This window comes from Pan troglodytes, chromosome 23 (assembly GCF_028858775.2).
Source record: "Pan troglodytes isolate AG18354 chromosome 23, NHGRI_mPanTro3-v2.0_pri, whole genome shotgun sequence".
Classification (NCBI taxonomy): domain Eukaryota; kingdom Metazoa; phylum Chordata; class Mammalia; order Primates; family Hominidae; genus Pan; species Pan troglodytes.
Window position 1 is genome coordinate 10,848,258 of NC_086016.1, and position 24,761 is coordinate 10,873,018.

Consider the following 24,761-nt stretch of genomic DNA (forward strand, 5'->3'; position numbering starts at 1 on the left):
AAATATATATTATATAATGTACAAAAAATATAAAAGTACACCACATATATATTATATACTGTACTTAAAATATCAAAGTACACCAAATGTATATTATATTCTGTACATAAAATATCACAGTAGAAAAATATATATTATATAGTGTACATAAAATATCAAAGTACACCAAATATATATTATACACTGTACAAAATTATCAAAGTATACCATATGAATATTATATACTGTACATAAAATATCAAAGTACACCAAATATATATTATATACTGTACATAAAATATCACAGTACACCAAATATATTTTATATACTGCACTTAAAATATCAAAGTACACAAAATATATATTATATACTGCTCATAAAATATCAAAAACACCAAAGATATATTTTATACAGTACATAAAATATCAAAATACAACAAATATATATTATATGCTGTACATAAAATATCACAGTACACCAAATATATACTATACACTGTACATAAAATATTAAAGTACACCAAGTATATGTTATATACTGTATACAAAGTATCAAAGTACACCAAATATATATTCTATAAAGTAAATAAAATATGAAAGTACACCACATATATATAATATACTGTTCATAAAAGATCAAAGTACACCAAATATATATTTTATACAGTAGATTAATTATCAAAGTACACAAAATATATATTATGTACTGTATATAAAATATCAAAGTACACCAAATATATATTATATCCTGTACATAAAATATTAAAGTTCAACAAATATATATTATATGCTGTACATAAAATATCAAAATACACAAAATATATATTATGTACTGTACATAAAATATCAAAGTACACCAAACATAAATTATACACTGTATATAAAATATCAAACTACACCATATATATATCATATACTGCACATAAAATATCAAATTACACCAAATATATAATATATACTTTACATAAAATATCAAAGTACACCAAACGAATATTATATACTGTACATAAAATATCAAAGTACACCAAATATATATTATATACTGTACATAAAATATCACAGTACACAAATTGAATTTTATATACTGCATTTAAAATATCAAAGTACACCAAATATGTATTATATACTGTATATAAAATATGAAATTACACCAAATGTATGGTATGTACTGTACATAAAATACCAACATTCAACAAATGTATATTATATACTGTACATAAAATATCAAAGTAATCCAAATATATATTATATACTGTACATAAAATATCAAAGTTCACCACATATATAATATACTGTTCATAAAATATCAAAGTACACCAAATATATATTATATTCTGTACATAAAATATCAAAGTACAACAAGTATATATTATATATTTTACATAAAATATCAAAGTACACAAAATATATATTATATACTGAACATAAATTATCAAATGACTCCAAATATATATTATATAATATACATAAAATATCAAAGTATACCTAATATATAATATAATGTACATAAAATATCAAAGTGCACCGAATATATATTATACAGTGTACATAAATTTCCAGAGTACACAAAATATACATTATATACTGTACAAAAATATCAAAGTACAGCAAATATATATTAGTGTATATTAAATATCAAAGTACACCAAATATATATTATATACTGTACATAAAATATCAAAGTACACCAAATATATATTTTATACTGTACATGAAATATCAAAGTACAACAAAGATATATTGTATAATGTACATAAAATATCAAAGTACAACAAAGATATATTGTATATTGTACATAAAATATCACAGTAGACCAAATATACGTTATAGTCTGCACATAAAACTTCACAGTATATCAAATATATATTATATACTGCACATAAAATATGAAAGTACACCAAATGTATATTATATACTGCACATAAAATATTCAAGTATGCCAAATATATATTCTATACTGTACATAAAATATCAAAGTACACAAAAGTATATATCATACCTTGTACATGAAATGTCAAAGTACACCAAAAACATACATTATACACTGTATATAAAATATCAAACTACACCAAATATACATTATATACTGCACATAAAATATCAAAATACAATAAAAATGTATTATATACTGCACATAAAATATCAAACGACGCCAAATATATATTCTGTACTCTACATAAAATAACAAAGTACACCAAATGAATATTATATACTGTACATAAAATATCACAGCACACCAAATATATATTATATACTGTACATAAACTATCACAGTACACCAAATCTATATTATGTACTGTACATAAAATATCAAAATACACCAAATGAATATTATGTACTGTACACAAATATCAAAGTACACCAAATATATATAATATACTGTACATAAAATATCACAATACACCAAATATATATTATACACGGTACATAAAATAACAAAATACCCAAAATATACATTACATACTGTACAAAAAATATCAAAGTACTCCAAATATGTATTATATACTGTACAGAAAATATCAAAGTACACAAAACATATATTATATACTGTACATAAATTATCAAAGTACAAAAATATATACTATATACTGTATATAAAATATCAAAGTACAGCAAATATATACTATGCATTGTACATAAATTATAAAAATACACCAAATATATATTATATAGTGTACATAAAATATCAAAATACACCAAATATATATTATATACTGTACATTAATTATCAAAGAACACCAAATACTTATGATATACGGTACAAAAAATATCAAAGTACACCAAATATATATCTTATTCTGTACATAAAACTTCAAAGTACACCAAATATATGTTATATACAGTACATAAAATATCAAAGTACACAAAATATATATTATATACTGCAGAAAAAATATCAAAGTGCACCAAATATAAATCATATACTGTATATAAAATATCAAAGTAGGCCAAATATAGATTACATACAGTAAATTAATATCAAAGTACATCCAATATATATTACATAGTGTACATAAAGTATGAAATTACACAAAATATACATTATATACTCTACTTAAAATATCATATTAAGCCAAATATATATTATAAAGTGTACATAAAATATCAAAGTACTCCATATATATTATGTACTGTACATAAAATATTAAAGTACACCAAATATTTATTATAAACTGTACATAAAATATCAAAGAACACAAAATATATATTATATACTGTACATAAAATACCAAAGAACACCAAATATATATTATATACTGCAAATAAAATATCAATGTACACAAAATATATATTATATACTGTACCTAAAATATCAAAGTACACCATATATATTATATATTGTACATAACATATTAAAGTACACCAAATATACATTATATACTGTACATAAAATATCAAATACGCCATATATATTATACACTGCACATAAAATATCAAAGTACACCAAACATGTACTACATAGAGTACATAAAATATCAAAGCATGCCAAATATATATTATATAGTGTACATAAAATATCAAAGAACACAAAATATACATTATATACACTACATGAAGTATCAAAGTACACCAAATATATATTATATGCTGTACATTAAAATCTCAAAGTACACCAAATACAAATTATATACTGTACAAAAAATATCACAGTACACCATATATATTATATACAGTACATAAAATATCAAAGTACACAAAATATATACAATATAATGTACAAAAAATATCAAAGTCCACAAAATATATATTATATACTGTACATAAAATACCAAAGTACACCTAATGTATATTATATACTGTACGTGTAATATCATAGCACAGCAAATATATATGTTATAGAGTACACAAAATAAGAAGTACACCAAATATATATAATAAACTATAAATAAATTATGAAAAAGACCACCAAATATATGTTCAATACTGTACATAAAATATCAAAAAGTACACCAAATATAAATTATATACTGTACATAAAATATGAAAAAGTACACCAAATATATATTATATACTGTAAATAAAATATCAAAGTACATGAAATATATTTTAAATACTGTACATAAAATATCATCTAAAAGTACACCAAATATATATTATGTACTGTACATAAAATTTCAAAAACTACACCAAATATATATTATAAACTGTACTTAAAATATCAAAAAGTACACGAAATATATATTATATAATGTACATAATATATCTAAAAGTACACCAAATACATATTATATACTGTACATAAAATATCATCAAAAGTACACCAAGTATGTTGTATATAGTGTACACAAAATATCAAAAATGACAGCAAATATATATTATCCACTGTACATAAAATATCAATTAGTACACCAAATATATATGATACAGTGTACATAAAAAATTAAAAAGTACATGAAATATGAATTATATACTGTACATTACTACCAGAAAGTACAACATATATATATTGTATACACTACACAAAATATCAAAGTACATCGAATATATTCAATATACTGTACATAAAATATCAAAGTACAGTAAATATATATTATATACTGTACATAACGTAACAACGTACACCAAATATATATTATATACTGTATATAAAATATCAAAAAGCACACGAAATATATATTATATAGTGTACATAAAATACCAAAATTACACCAAATATATATTATATTCTATACATAAAATACCAAAATGCATATCACATATATATTATACACAGTACAAAAAATATAATCTTACACCAAATATATATTATATACTGTACATAAAATATCAAAAAGTACTCCAAATATATGTAATAGACTGTACATAAAATATCAAAATTACACCATATATATATTCTATACTGTACATAAAATATCTAAAAGTACACCAAATTCATATCATATACTGTACATAAAATATCATCAAAAATACACCAAATATATATAATAAATTTTATATAAAATATCAGAAAGTACACCAAATATATACTATATTCTGTATAAAAAATATCTAAATGTACACCGAATATATATTACTGTACATAAAGTATCAAAAAGTACACCAAATATGTATTATATTCTTTACATAAAATATCATCAATAGTACACTGAATATATATTATATACTGTATATAAAATATTGAATACTACAACAAATATATGTTATATACTGTACATAAAATATCAAAATTTACACCAAATGTATAATATATACTGTACATAAAAATTTAAAACAGTACACCAAATATATAACAAATATATATTGTATTCTGTACATTAAATATCAAAAAGTACACCAAATATATATTATATACTGTATATAAAATTTCAAAAAGTACAGCAAATATATAATATACTATCCATAAAATATCAAAAAGTAGAGCAAATATATATTATATACTGTACATAAAATAGCATCAAAATGTACACCAAATTTGTATAATATACGGTACATAAATTATCTAAAAGTACAACAATTATATATTATATACTGTACATAAAATACCAAAAATTACACCAAATATATATTATATACTATACATAAAATATCAAAATATAAAACAAATATATATTATATACTGTACATAAAATATCATCGAAAAGTTCACCAAATATAGAATATATACTGTACATAAAATATGAAAAAGTACACAAAATATATATTATGTACTGTACATGTAATATCAAAAAGTACACCAAACATATATTATATGCTGCGCATAAAATATCAAAAAGTACAACAAATATATGTTGTATACTGTACATAAAATAACAGTGTACACAAAATAGGTACTATATACTGTACATAAAATATCAAAGTACAGGAAATTTATATTATATATTGTACATAAGATATCAATGTTCACCAAATATATATTATATCCTGTACATAAAATATAAAAGTTCACCAAATATATATTATATACTATACATGAAATATCAAGGTTCACCAAATATATACTTTATTCTGTATATGCAATATAAATATACACCAAATATATATTATAAAAAGTATATAAAGTATCAAAAAGTACACCTAATATATATTATATACACTACATAAACTATCAAAAAGTACACAAAATGTATATTATATACTGTACATGAAATATGGTAAAGTACACCAAATATATATAATATACAGTATATAAAATATCAAAATTACACCAAATATATATTATATACTGTACATAATATATCATCAGAAAGTACACCAAATATACATTATATACTGTACATAAAATATCAGAAATTACACCAAATAAATATTATATACTGTACAAAATATATCAAAATCTACACCAAATATGTATTATAAACTGTACATAAAATTCCAAATTACACCAAATATATATTATATACTGTAGAGAAAAAATCTAAAAGTACAGCAAATATATATTATATACTGTACATAAAATATAATCAAAAAGTACACCAAGAAAATATTATAGAGTGTACATATACTGCACATAAAATACAAAGTACACCAAATATATCTTATATACTGTACATAAAATAAAAAGTACACCAAATATATCTTATATACTGTACATAAAATACAAAAGTATAGCAAATTTATATTTTATACTGTACATCAAATATCAAATTACACCAAATATATCTTATATACTGAACATAACATATCAAAGTATACCAAATATACTTTATATACTGTACATAAAATATCAAACTACACCAAATATATCTTATATAGTTTACATAAAATATTAAGTACACCAAATATCTTATATACTGTACATAAAATATCAAAGTACATGAAATATATCTTATTTACTGTACATAAATTATCAAAGTACACGAAGTATGTCTTATATACTGTACATAAAATATCAAATTCCACGAAATATATCTTATATACTGTACCTAAAATATGAAAGTACACGAAATATATCTTATATACCGTACATAAAATATCAAACTACACCAAATATATCTCATATACTGTACATTAAATATCAAAGTACACCAAATATATCTTACATAGTCTGCAGAAAATATCAATGTACACCAGATATACCTTATATACTGTACATGAAATACAAAGTACACAAATATATCTTATAAATGTTCATAAAATATCAAAGTACACCAAATATATCTTATATACTGTACATAAAATGTGAAAGAACACAAAATATATCTTATGTACTGTACATAAAATACCAAGTACACAAAATATATCTTATATACTGTACATAAAATATGAAAGTACACCAAATATATCTTATATACTGTACATAAAATACCAAAGTACACCAAATGTGTCTTATATACTGTACATAAAATATCAAAGTGCAGCCAATATATCTTATTAACTGTACATGAAACATCAAAATACACCAAATATATCATATATACTGTACATGATATATCAAAGTACAACAAATATATCTTGTATACTGTACATAAAATATCAAATTACACCAAATATATCTTATACACTGTACATAAAATAACAAATTAAACCAAATATATCTTATATAGTGCATATAAAATATCAAAAATAACACCAAATATATATAATATACTATACATAAAATAATAAAATTTACACCAAATATATAATATACAGTACATAAAATATCAGAGAGTACACCAAATATATATTAAATATTGTACATAAAATATCAAAAAGTACACCAAATATACATTATGTACTTTAAATAAAATATCATCAAAAAGTACACCAAATATATAGTATCTACAATATATAAATCATCAAAAATTACACCAAATATATATTATATACTGTAGATAAAATACCAGAAACCCTCTGAATATTTATTATATACTCTAAATAAAATATCAAACAGTACACCAAATATATAATATATACAGTTATGTAATGTATATAATATATATTTGCTGCACTATTCGATATTTCATGTAAAGTATATATTGTATTTTTGGTGTACATTTTGATATTTTATGTACAGTATATAATATATATTTGGTGTACTTTTTCATGCTTTATGTACAGCATATAACATATATTTGCTGTACTTTTTGATATTTCATGTACACCATATAATATATATTTTTTGTACTTTTTGATATTTTATGAACAGTGTATAATATATATTTGGTGTACTTTTTGATATTTTATATACAGTATATAATGTATATTTGCTGTACTTTTTGATATTTTATGTACAGTATATAATATATGTTTGGTGTACTTTTTGATATTTTTTGTACAGTATATAATATATATTTGGTGTACTTTTTGATATTTTATATACAGCATATAATGTATATTTGGTTTATTTTTGATTTTTTTATGGGATATAATAGATATTTGCTATACTTTTTTATATTTTATTTACAGTATATAATATATAATTGGTGAACTTGGTGGTATCTTATGTACTGTATATAATATATATTTGTTGTACTTTTTTACATCTTATGTACTGTATATAATATATATTTGGTGTAATTTTGAGGCTTTATGTATAGTATGTAATATTTATTTGGTGTAATTTTGGATGATATTTTATGTATATTCGATAATATATACATGGTGTACAATTTATATTTTGTGTACAATACATAATATATATTTGCTTTAATTTTAGATATTTTATACATATATAATATATATTTGGTGTTCTTTTTGATATTTTATGTAGAGCAAATAATATACATCTGCTGTGCTTTTTGATATGTTATATAGGGTATATTATATATATTTGCTGATCTTTTGGATATTTTATGTATAGCATTTAATGTAAATTTGGTTTACATTTTGATAATTTATGTACAGTATATAATATATATTTGCTGTACATTTGATATTTCAAGTACACTATATAATGTATATTTGCTGTATTTTTATTATTTTATGTACAGTATATAATATATATTTGGTGTACTTATTGATATTTTATGTACAATTTATAATATATATTTGCTGTACTTTTTGATATTTCATGTACAGTATATAGTGTATTTTTGGTGTATTTTTGATAATTTATGTACAGTATATAATATATATTTGATGTAATTTTTCATATTTTATTTACATTATATAATATATATTTGGTGTACTTTTTGATATTTTATGTACAGTATATAATAAATATTTGCTGTAATTTTTGGTATTTTATGTACAGTATATAATAGATATGTGGTGTATTTTTTATATTTTATTTACAGTAAATAATATATATTTGGTGTACATTTGTTATTTTATGTACAGTATATAGTAAATATTTGCTGTACTTTTTGATATTTCATGTACAGTATATAATGTATATTTGGTGTACTTTTTGATATTTTATGTACAGTATATAATGTATATTTGGTGTACTTTTTGATATTTTATGTACTGTATATAATATCTATTTGCTGCACATTTTGATATTTCATGTAGAGTATATAATAGATATTTGGTGTACTTTTTAATATTTTATGTACAGTATAAAATATATATCTGCTGTACTTTTTGACATTTCTTCTACAGTATAAAATGTATAATTGGGGTACTTTTTGATATTTTATGTACAGTATATTATAAATATTTGGTGTACTTTCACATATTTATGTATGATAAATAATATATATTTGCTGTACCTTTTCATATTTTATGTAGACTACATAATATATATTTGGTGAACTTTGTGATATCTCATCTACTATATATAATATATATTTGGTGTACTTTTTGATATCTTATGTACTCTATATAATATATATTTGTTGTAATTTTAATACTTTATGTACAGTATGTAATATGTATTTCGTGTAATTTTTGATGATATTGTGTGTATAGTATATAATATATACATGGTGTACTTTTTATATTTTATGTACACTATAAAATATATATTTGGTTTAATTTTTTATATTTTATACACATTATATAATATATATTTGGTGTTCTTTTTGATATTTTATGTACAGCATATAATATGCATCTGCTGTACTTTTTGATATATTATGTAGGGTACATAATATATATTTTCTGTACTTTTTGATACTTTATGTACAGCATATAATGTACATTTTGTTTACTTTTTCATATTTTAGGTACAGTATATAATATATATTTGCTGTACTTTTTGATATTTTAAGTAGAGTATATAATGCCTTTTTGGTGTACTTTTTGATATATTATGTACAGTATATAATATATATTTTTTGTAATTTTGGATAGATTATGTGCAGTATATAATACATATTTGGTGTACTATTTGATATTTCATGTAAAGTATATAATGTACATTTGGTGTACTTTTGATATTTTATGTACAGCATAAAATATATACTTGGTGTACATTTTGTATTTCATGTACAGTATATAATATATATTTGCTGTACTTTTTGATATTTCATGTACAGTATATCATGTAAATTTCGGGTATTTCTTATATTTTATGTACAGTATATAATATCTATTTGGTGTAGTTTTTGATATTTTATGTAGAGTGAATAAAATATATTTGCTGTACTTTTTAGTATTTTATGTACAGTATATAATATATATTTGTGTAGTATTTTATATTTTATGTACAGTGTATGATATATGTTGGGTGTACTTTTTGATATTTTATGTAGAGTAAATAATACATACTTGCTGTACTTTTTGATAATTTATGTACAGTATATAGTATATATTTCCTTTACTTTTTGATATTTCGTGTACAGTATATAATATATATTTGCTGTATTTTTGATATTTTATGTACAGTATATAATATATATTTGGTGTACTTGTAGATATTTCAAGTACAGTATGTAATACGTATTTGCTGTACATTTTGATATTTCATGTACAGAATATTATGTATATTTGGTGTACTTTTTGATATTTAGTTTACAGTATATAATAGATATTTGGGGTACTTTTTGATATTTTATGTACAGTTTATATTAGATATCTGGTGTACTTCTTGATATTTTATGTAGAGTAGATAACATATATTTGCTGTACTTTTTGATATTTCATTTACAGTATATAATGTATATTTGGTGTAATTTTTGTTATTTTATGTACAGCATATAATATATATTTGTGTACTTTTTGATATTACATGCACAGTATATAATGTATATTTGGTGTAATTTTTGATATTTTATGTACAGTATATAGTATATATTTGGTACACTTTTGATATTTTATGTACTGTATATAATATATATTTGCTGTACTATTTGATATTTTAAGTACAGTATATAATATATATTTGGTGTACTTTTTGATATTTCATGTACAGTATATACTATTTGTTGTAATATTTGATATTTTATGTACAGTATATAATATATATTTGCTCTACATTTTGATATTTCATTTAAAGTGTATGATTATTTGGTGTACATTTTTATATTTTATTTACAGTATAAAATATATGTTTGGTATAATTTTTGATATATTATATAGAGTAAATAATATATATTTGCTGTAATTTTTGATATTTTATGTACAGTATATAATATCTGTTTGGCACAATTTTTGATATTTTATTTACAGTATAAACTATATTTCGTGTACTTTTTGATTTTTCAAGTACAGTATATAATACATATTTCCTGTACATTTTGATATTTCATGTACAGAATATTATGTATATTTGCTGCGCTCTTTGATATTTCATGTACAGTATATAATGTATATTTGGTGTACTTTTAAATTTTATGTACAGTGTAAAATATATATTTCGTGTATTTTTTGATATTTTATGTCCAGTTTATAATACATATTTGCTGTACATTTTGATATTTCATGTACAGTATATAATGTATATTTAGTGTACTTTTTGATATTTTATGTACAGTATAAATTTTATATTTGGTGTAGTATTTGATATTTTATATAGAGTAAATATTATATATTTGGTGTAATTTTGATATTTTTTGTAGAGTATATTATATATTTGCTATAGATTTTCATATTTTATGTACTGTATATAATGTGTATTTTATGTATTTTTAGATATTTTATGTACAGTGTATTATATAATTGTACTTTTTGATATTTCATATAGAGTATATAATATATATTTGGTTTACTTTTTGAAATTTTATGTACACTATATAATATATATTTGGTGCACTTCTTTATATTTTATGTAGAGTAAATAATATATGTTTGCTGTACATTTTGTTATTTTATGAACAGGATGGAATACATATTTGGTGTACTTTTTTATATTTTATGTACAGTATATAATATATATTTGGTGTGCTTTTGATATTTTCTATACAGTATATAATATATATTTGCTGTACATTTTGATTTCTCGTGTACATTACAAAATGTGTATTTGTTGTACTTCGATATTTTCCGTATAGAATATAATATATATTTGGAGAACTTTTTGATATCTTATGAAATGTATATAATACATATTTTGAGTGCTTTTTGATATCTTATGTACTGTATATAATGTATATGGTGTACATTTTGATATTTTATGTACTGTATGTAATATATATTTGGTGTACTTTTTGATGATATTTTATGTATATTATATAATATGTACATGGTGTACTTTTTGATATTTTATGTACAGTATTAAATAGAAATCTGGTGTACTTTTGATATATTATGTAGAGTACATAATATATATTCGCTGTACTTTTTGATGTTTTATGTACAGAATATAATGTATACTTGGTGTACTTTTTGATATATTATGTACAGTATATAATATATATTTGCTGTAATATTTGATATTTCATGTACAGTATATAATGCATATTTGGTGTACTTTTTGATATTTTATGTACAGTATATAATATTTTGTGTACTTTTTGATATTTTATGTACAGTATATAATGTATATTTGGTGTACTATTTGATATTTTATGTACAGTATATAATGTATATATGGTGTACTATTTGATATTTTATGTACAGTATATAATATATATTTGGTGAACTTTTTAATATTTTATGTAGAGTAAATAATACATATTTGGTGTACTTTTTGATATTTTATGTACAGTATATAATATATATTTGGTATAATTTTTACATATTATGTATAGTTTATAATATATATTTTCTGTAGTTTTTGTTATTTCATGTACAGTATATAATATATATTTGGTGTACTTTTTATATTTTATGCTCAGTATATAAAATATATTTGGTGTACTTTTTGATATTTTATGTAGAGTAAACAATATATATTTGTTGTAGTTTTTTATATTTTATGTACAGTACATAATATATATTTGGTGTACTTTTTGATATTTTATATACATTATATAATATATATTTGCTGTATTTTTTGATATCTCCTGTACAGTATATAATGTATGTTTGGCGTAATTTTTGATATTTTATGTACAGTATATAATAGATATTTTCTGTAGTTTTTGATATTTTATTTATTTTAAATACTATATATTTGCTGTACTTTTTGATATTTCATGTACAGTATATAATGTTTATTTTGTGTAATTTTTTGATTTTTATGTACAGTACATAACATATATTTGGTGTACTTTTTCATATTTCATGTAGATTAAATAATATATATTTTCTGTAGTTGTTGATATTTTAGGTAGAGTATATAATTTATATTTGGTGTACTTTTTTATATTTTATGTACAGTATATAATATATATCTTGTGCAAGTTTTGACATTTTATGTAGAGTAAATAATATATATTTGCTGTAGTTTTTGATATTTTATGTACAGTGCATAATATATATTTGCTGTACTTTTTGATACTTTATGTACAGTACATAACATATATTTGGTGCTCCATTTTATATTTTATGTACAGTATATAATATATATTTGATGTACTTTTTGATATATTATGTACAGTGCATAATATATATTTGCTGTACTTTTTGATACTTTATGTACAGTACATAACATATATTTGGTGCTCTATTTTATATTTTATGTACAGTATATAATATATATTTGATGTACTTTTTGATATTTTATGTACAGTATATAATATATGTTTGTTGAAGTTTTTGATATTTTATCTACAGTATATAATAGATATTTGATGTACTTTTTCATGTTTCATTTACAGTATATATTTTTGGTGAATTTTGTGATATCTTATGTACTGTGTATAATATATATTTGGTGTACATTTTGATATCTTATGCACTCTGTATAATATATATTTGGTATAAATTTGACACTTTATGTACTGTATGTAATATATGTTTGGTGTAATTTTGGATGATATTTTATATATATTATATAATATATACATGGTGTAATTTTTATATTTTATGTAAAATATATAATATATAGTGGTTTTAATTTTTGATATTTTGTACACTGTATATAATATACATTTGATGTTCTTTTTGATATTTTATGTACAGCATATAATGTACATCTGCTACACTTTTTGATATATTATGTAGGGTATATAAAATATATTTGCTGTACTTTTTAATATTTTATCTACAGCATATAATGTACATTTGGTTTACTTTTTGATATTTTATGTACAGTATATCATATATATTTGCTGTACTTTTTGATATTTCAAGTACAGTATATAATGTATTTTTGGTGCACTTTTTGATATTTTATGTACAGTATATAATATATATAGTGTACTTTTTGATATTTTATGTACAGTATAAAAAATATATTTGTTGTACTATTTGATATTTTATGTAGACTAAATAATATATATTTGTTGTAGTTTTTTATATTTTATGTACAGTAAATAATATATATTTGGTGTACTTTTTGATATTTTATGTACAGTATATAATATATATTTGCTGTACTTTTTGATATTTCCTGTACAGTATATAAAGTATATTTGGTGTACTTTTTGAAATTTTATGTACAGTATATAATATATATTTGCTGTACTTTTTGATATTTCGTGTACAGTATATAAAGTATATTTGGTGTACTTTTTGAAATTTTATGTGCCATACATAATAGATATTTGGAGCACTTTTTGATATGTTATGTGCAGTATATAATAGATATTTGTTGTACTTTTTGATATTTTATGTATTTCAAATCATATATATTTGCTGTACTTTTTGATATTTCATGTACAGTATATAATGTATATTTTGCGTAGATTTTGATTTTTATGCCTAGTACACAACATGTATTTGGTGTACTTTTTCATATTTTTTGTAGAGTAAATAATATATATTTTCTGTTCTTGTTGATATTTTAGGTACAGTATAGAATATATATTTGGTGTACTTTTTTATATTTTATGTACACTATAGAATATATATTTTGTGTAAGTTTTGATGTTTTATGTAGAGCAAATAATATATATTTGCTGTACTTATTGATATTTTATGTACAGTATATAATATATATTTGCTGTACTTTTTGATATTTTATGTAGAGTATATAATAGATATTTGGTGCACTTTTATATATTTTAGGTACAGAATATAATATATATTTGATGAACTTTTTGATATTTTATGTACAGTTTATAATATGTATGGTGAACTTTTTGATATTTTATCTACAGTATATAATAGATATTTGATGTACTTTTTAATATTTTATGCACAGTATATAATATATATTTGGTGAACTTTGTGATAACTTATGTACTGTATATAATATATATTTGTTGTACCTTTTGATGTCTTATGTACCGTTTATAAGATATATTTGGTGTAATTTTGATACTTTATTTACAGTATGTAATATATATTTGGTGTAATTTTGGATGATATTTTATGTATTTTATATAATATATACATGGTGTAAATCTTGATATTTTACGTACAATATATAATATATATCTGGTTTAATTTTGATATTTTATGTACAATATATAGTATATATTTGGTGTTCTTTTTGATATTTTATGTGCAGCATATAGTATACACCTGTTGAACTTTTTGGTATATTATGTAGGGTATATAATATATATTTGCTGTAATTTTTGATATTTTATGTACAGCACATAATGTACATTTGGTTAACTTTTTGATATTTTATGTACAGTTTATAAGGTATATTTGCAGTACTTTTTGATATTTCATGTACAGTATATAATGTATATTTGGTGTACTTTTTGATATTTTATGTACAGTGTATAATATATATTTGGTGTCCTTTTTGACATGTTATGTACAGTATATAACATATATTTGCTGTACTTTTTGATATTTATGTACAGTATATAATAGATCTTTGGTGTACTTTTTTATATTTTATGTGCAGTATATAATATTTATTTGGTGTACTTTTTGATATTTTATGTACTGTATGTAATATATATTTGGTGTACTTTTTGATGTTTTATGTACAGTATATAATAGATATTTGGTCTACATTTTATATTTTATGGACAGCATATATGTTTGTTGAACTTTGTGATATCTTATGTACTGTGTAAAATATATATTTGGTGTACATTTTGATATCTTATGCACTGTATATAATATATATTTGGTGTAATTTTGATACTTTATGTACAGTATGTAATATATATTTGGTGTAATTTTGGATGTATATTTTATGTATATTATAAAATATATACATGGTGTATATTTTATATTTTATGTACCATATATAATCTATAGTTGGTTTAATTTTTGATATTTTATACACAGTATATAATATATATTTGGTGTTCTTTTTGATAATTTATGTACAGCATATAATATACATCTCCTGTACTTTTGGATATATTATGTAGGGTATATAAAATATATCTGCTGTACTTTTTGATATTTTATGTACAGCATATAATCTACATTAGGTTTACTTTTTGATATTTTATGTACAGTATGTAATATATATTTGCTGTACTTTTTGATATTTCAAGTACTGTATATAATGTATTTTTGGTGCACTTTTTAATATTTTATGTACAGTATATAGTATATATTTGGTGTAATTTTTGATATTTTATGTATAGTATATAATATACATTTGCTGTACTTATTGATATTTCATGTACAGTCTATAATGTATATTTGAAGTACTTTTTGATATTTTATGTTCTGTATATAATATATATTTGGCATACTTTTTGATATCTTATGTACTGTATATAATATATATTACGTGTAATTTTGATACTTTATGTATAGTATGTAATATATATTTGGTGTAATTTTGGATGATATTTTGTATATTACATAATATATACATGGTGTACTTTTTGGTATTTTATGTACAATATATAATACATATTAGGTTTAATTTTTCATATTTTATATGCAATATATATTTGGAGTTCTTTTTGATATTTTATGTACAGCATATAATATACATCTGGTGTACTTTTTGACATTTTATGTAGGGTATATAATATATATTTCCTGTACTTTTTCATATTTTATTTACAGCATATAGTGTACATTATTTTTCTTTTTGATATTTTATGTACAGTATATAATGTATATTTGCTGTACTTTTTCATATTTCATGTACAGTTTATAATGTATATTTTGTGTACTTTTTAATGTTTTATGTACAGCATATGATATATATTTGGTGTAATTTTTGATGTTTTATGTACAGTATATAGTATCTATTTGGTTTAGTTTTTAATATTTTATGTACAGTATATAATATATATTTGCTGTACTTTTTGATATTTCATGTACAGTATATATTAATATTTGGTGTACTTTCTGATATTTTATGTAGAGTAAATAATATATATTTGCTCTATTTTTGGTACTTTATGTACAGTATATAATATATATTTGCTGTACTTTTTGATATTTCATGTAGAGTACATAATGTATACTTGGTCTACTTTTTGATATTTTATGTACAGTATAAACTAGATATATGGTGTAATTTCTGATATTTTAAGTACAGTATATAATATGTATTTGGTGTACTTTTTGACATTTTATGTACAGTTTATAATATACATTTGCTGTACTTTTTGATATTTTAAGTACAGTATTTAATATATATTTGGTGTACATTTCTATATTTTATGTACAGTATATAATACATATTTGGTCCATTTTTGTTATTTTATGTACAGTATATAATATGTATTTTCTGTACAATTTGATTTTTCATATACAGTATATAATGTAAATTTGGAGAATTATTTATATTTTATGTACAGTATGTAATATATATTTGGTGCACTTTTTGCTATTTTATGTAGAGTAAATAATATATATTTGCTGAAGTTTTTGATATTTCATGTACAGTATATAATGTATGTATGGTGTATTTTTGATATTTTATGTACACTATGTAACATATATTTGCTGTACATTTTGATATTTTATGTAGAGTAAATAATACATATTTGGTGTACTTTTTGATATTTTATGTACAGTATATAATATATATTTGGTGTACGATTAGATATATTATGTAGAGTAAATAATACATATTTGCTGTGCTTTTTGATATTTCATGTACAGTATATAAGATACATTTGGTGTACTTTTTTATGTTATGTACAGTATATAATGTATATTTGGTGTACTTTTTGATATTTTATGTTCAGTATATAATACATATTTACTGTATCTTTGATATTAATGTACAGTATATTATGTATATTTGGTGTACTTTTTGGTATTTTATGTACAGTATATAATATATATATGGTGTACTTTTTGATATTTTATGTGCAGTATATAATAGATATTTGGTGTATTTTTGATATTTAATGGACAATATATAATTTATATTTGCTGTACTTTTTATTATTTCCTGTACATTATATAATGTATATTTGGTGTACTTTTTGATATCTTATGAACTGTATATAATGTATATTTGGTGTAATTTTGATACTTTATGTACAGTATGTAACACATATTTGGTGTAATTTTGGATGATATTTTATGTATATTATATAATATATACATGGTGTACTTTTTATATTTAATGTACAAAATATTATATTTGGTTCAATTTTTGATATTTTATACACAGTATTTAATATATACTTGGTGTTCTTTTTGAAATTTTATGTACAGCATATAATATACATGTGGCATACTTTTTGATATGTTACACAGGGTATATAATATATATTTGCTGTACTTTTTGATATTTTATGTACAGCATATAATGTTCATTTGGTTTAGTATTTGATAGTTTATGTACAGTATATAATATATATTTGCTGTACTATTTGATATTTCAAGGACAGTATATAATGTCAATTTGATGTACGTTCTGACATTTTATGTACAGTATATAATATATATTATGTGTACTTTTTGATATTTTTTGTACAGTATATAATACATATTTGGTGTACTTTTTGATACTTAATGGACAGTATATAATACATATTTGCTATACTTTTTGATATTTCAGCTGCAGTATATAATGTATTTTTGGTGTACTTTTTGATAATTTATGTACAGTACATAACATATATTTGGTGTACTTTTTCATATTTTATGTATAGTAAATAACATATATTTGCTGTCCATTTTCATATTTTATGTACAGTATATAATATATACTTGGTGTATTTTTATATTTTATTTACAGTATTTTATATATATTTGGTGTATTTTTGATATTTTATGTAGAGTAAATAATACATAATTGCTGTACTATTTGATATTTAATGTACAGTATAAAATATATATTTGGTGTACTTTTTTATATTTTATGTACAGTATATAATATATATTTGCTGTACTTTTGGATATTTTATGTAGAGAAAATAGTATATATTTGCTCTACATTCGGATATTTTGTGTAAAGTATATCATAGATATTTGGTGTACTTTTTTATATTTTATGTACAGTATATAATATATATTTGGTGTACTATTTGATATTTTAAGTACAGTATATAATGTACATTTGGTTTAGTTTTTGATAGTATATGTGCAGTATATAATAGATATTCGGTGTACTTTTTTATAATTTATGTACAGTATATAATATATATTTGGTGAACTTTGTGATATCTTATGTAATGTATATAATGTATATTTGGTGTACTTTTTCAAATCTTATGTACTGTATATAATATATATTTGGTGTAAGTTTCATTCTTTATGTACATTATGTAATATATATTTCGTGTAATTTTGGCTGATATTTTATGTATATTATACTATATATACATGGTGTACATTTTATATTTTATGTACAATATATAATATATATTTGGTTTAATTTTTAATATTTTATACACAGTATATAACATATATTTGGTGTTCTTTTTTATATTTTATGTACAGCATATAATATACATCTGCTGTACTTTTTGATATCTTATGTATGGCATATATTGTATATTTGCTGTACTTTTTGATATTTTATGTACAGCATATAATGTACATTTGGTTTCCTTTTTGATATTTTATGTACAGTATATAATATATATTTGCTGTAATTTTTGATATTTCAAGTACAGAATATAATGTATATTTGGTGTACTTTTTATATTTTATGTACAGTATATAATATATATTTGGTGTACTTTTTGATATTTTATGTACAGTATATAATATATATTTGCTGTACTTTTTGATATTTCATGTACAGTATATAATGTATTTTTGGTGTACTTTTTGATTTTTTTGTACAGTATATAATATTTATTTAGTGTAGTTTTTGATATTTTATGTACAGTATATAATACATATTTGCTGTACTTTTTGATATTTCATGTACAGTATATAATGTATATTTGGTGTACTTTTTGATACTTTATGTACAGTGTATAGTATATATTAAGTGTAGTTTTTGATATTTTATGTACGGTACATAATATATATTTGCTGTACTTTTTGATATTTCATGTACTGTATATAATGTATATTTGGTGTTCTTTTTGAAATTTTATATACAGTGTATAATGTATATTTGGTGTACTTTTTGATATTTAATGTAGAGTAAATAATATTTATCTGCTGTGTTTTTGATATTTTATGTACAGTTTATAATAGATATTTGTTGTACTTTTTGATATTTTATGTACAGTATATAATATATATTTGGCGAATTTGTTATATTTTATGTACAGTAAATAATATATATTTGGTGTAGTTTTTGATATTTTATGTAGAATATATAATATATATTTGGTGAACTTTGTGATATTTCATGTACGGTATATAACGTATATTTGGTTTTCTTTTTGATATTTTATGTACAGTGTAAAGTATATATTTGGTGTACTTTTGATATTTTATCTACAGTATATAATATATATTTGCTGTACTTTTTTTAATTCATGTGCAGTATATAATACATGATTGGTGCACTATTTTATATTTTATGTACAGTATTTAAAATATATTTGGTGTACTTTTGGATATTTTATGTAGAGTCAATAATATATATTTGCTGTAGTTTTTTATATATTATGTACACTACATAATATATATTTGGTGTACTTTTTGATATTTTATGTACAGTATATACTATATATTTGCTGTAATATTTGATATTTCCTGTACAGTATAAAATGTATATTTGTTGTACTTTTTGATATTTTATGTACAGTATATAATACAAATTTGGTGTTCTTTTTGATGTTATGTACAGTATTTAACAGATATTTGTTGTACTTTTTGATATTTTATGTATTTTAGATAATATATATTTGCTGTACATTTTGATATTTCATGTACAGTATATAATGTATATTTTGTGTAGATTTTGATTTTTATGTACAGTACATAACACATATTTGGTGTACTTTTTAATATTTTATGTAGAGAAAATTACATATATTTTCTGTTGTTGATCTTTTAGGTACAGTAGATAATATATATTCGGTGTACTATTTTGTATTTTATGTACACTATATAATATATATTTTGTGTAAGTTTTGACATTTTATGTAGAGTAAATAATATTTATTTGCTGTACTTTTTGATATTTTATGTACAGTACATAATATATTTGCTGTACTTTTTGATATTTCATGTACAGTATATAATATATATTTGGTCCACTTTTTGATATATTATGTAGAGAAAATAATATACTTTTGCTGTACTTTTTGATATTTTATGTACAGTATATAATATATCCTTGGTGTAATTTTTTATGTTTTATGTACAGTATATAATATATATTTGGTGGACTATTTGATATTTTATATATGGTATATAATATATATTTGGTGTAATTTTTCATATTTTATGTACAGTAACTAATATGTATTTGGTGTTTTTTATATTTTATGTACTGTATATAATTTATAATTAGTGTAATTTTTGGTGTTTTATGTACAGTATATAATATATATTTGCTGTACTTTTTGATATTTCATGATATAATGTATACTTGGTATACTTTTTGATATTTTATGTACAGGATATAGTATGTATTTGGTGTACTTTGTAGAGTAAATAATATATATTTGCTGTATTTTTGATATTTTCTGTGCAGTATATAATATATATTTGTAATAGTTTTTTATATTTTATGTACTGTATATAATATATATTTGGTGTGATTTTTGATATTTTATGTACAGTATATAATATATATTTGCTGTACTTTTTCATATTTCATGTAGAGTATATAGTGTATATTTGGTGTACTTTTATATGTACAGTAAATAATAGAGATTTGGTGAACTTTTTCATATCTTATGTACGGTATATAATATATATGGTGTACTTTTTGACATCTTTTGTACTGTATATAATATGTATTTGGTGTAATTTTTGGTATTTTATATACAGTATGTAATATATATTTGGTGTACTTTTTGATGATATTTCATGTATATTATATAATATATACATGGTGTACTCTCTGATATTTTATGTACGTTATATAATATATATTTTGTGTTATTTTTGATATTTTATTTACAGTATATAATATATATTTGGTGTTATTTTGATATTTTATGAACATTTTATAATATACATCTGGTTTACATTTGATATATTATGTAGAGTATATAATATATATTTGCTGTAATTTTGTATATTTTTTGTAGTGTATATAATATATATTTGGTGTACTTTTGATATTTTATGTACAGTATATAATATATATTTGCTGTAGTTTTTGATATTTCATTTACAGTATATAATGCAGATTTGGTGTAGTTTTTCATATTTTATGTACAGTATATAATATATATTTGGTGTACGTTTTGGTAGTTTATGTACAGTATATAATATATATTTGCTGTACTTTTTGATATTTTATGTACAGTATATAATAGACATTTGGTGTGCCTTTAGTTATTTTATTTACAGTATATAACATATATTTGGTGTACTTTTTGATATTTTATGTACAGTATATAATGTATATTTGGTTTACTTTTTTATATTTTATGGACAGTATATAATATATATTTGGTGAACTTTGTGATATCTTATGTACTGCGTATAATATATATTTGTTGTAGATTTTGATATCTTATGCACTGTATGTAATATATATTTGGTGTAATTTTGATACTTTATGTACAGTATGTAATATATATTTGGTGTAATTTTCGATATTTTCTATATATGATATAATATATACATGGTGTACTTTTTATATTTTATGTACATATATAATATATAGTTGGTTTAATTTTTGATATTTTATACACTGTACATAATATACATTTGGTATTCTTTTTGATATTTTATGTACAGCATATAATATACAGCTGCTGTACTTTTTGATATATTATGTAGGGTATATAAAATATATTTGCTGTACTTTTTGACATTTTATGTACAGCATATAATGTACATTTGGTTTACTTTTTGATATTTTATGTACAGTATATAATATATATTTGGTGTACTATTTGATATTTCAAGTACAGTATATAATGTATTTTTGTGCACTTTTTGATATTTTATGTACAGCATATAATATATATTCGGTGTACATTTTATATTTTATGTACTGTATATAATATATATTTGCTGTACTTATTGTTATTTCATATACAGTGTATAATGTATACTTTGTGTACTTTTTGATATTTTATATACTCTATATAATATATATTTGGTGTACTTTTTGATATCTTATGTACTGTATATAATATATATTAGGTGTAATTTTGATACTTTATGTATAGTATGTAATATATATTTCGTGTAATTTCAGATAATATTTTATGTATATTACATAATATATACATAGTGTACTTTTTGATATTTTATGTACAATATATAATATGTACTTGGTTTAATTTTTGATATTTTATATACAATATATAATATATATTTGGAGTTCTTTTTGATATTTTATGTACAGCATATAATATACATCTCGTGTAGTTTTTGACATATTATGTAGGGTATATAATATATATTTGCTGCACTTTTCGATATTTAATGTGTAGCATATAATGTACATTTAGTTTTTGATATTTTATGTACAGTATATAATGTATATTTGCTGTACTTTCCATATTTCATTTACAGTTTATAATGTATCTTTGGTGTACTTTTTGATGTTTTATGTACAGCATATAATCTATATTTGGCATACAATTTGATGTTTCATGTACAGTATATAATATTTATTTGGTGTATTTTTTAATATTTTATGTACAGTATATATATATATTTGCTGTACTTTTTGATATTTCATGTACAGTATATATTAAATATTTGGTGTACTTTCTGATATTTTATGTAGAGTAAATATATATTTGCTGTATTTTTGATATTTTATGTACAGTATATAATATATATTTGGTGTACTTTTTAATTTTTCATGTACAGTATATAATGTATATTTGCTGTACTTTTTGATATTTCATGTAGAGTACACAATGTATATTTGGTGTACTTTTTGATATTTTATGTATAGTATATAATAGATAAATGGTGTAATTTCTGATATTTTATGTACAGTATAAAATATGTATTTAGTGTACTTTTCGATATTTTATGTACAGTTT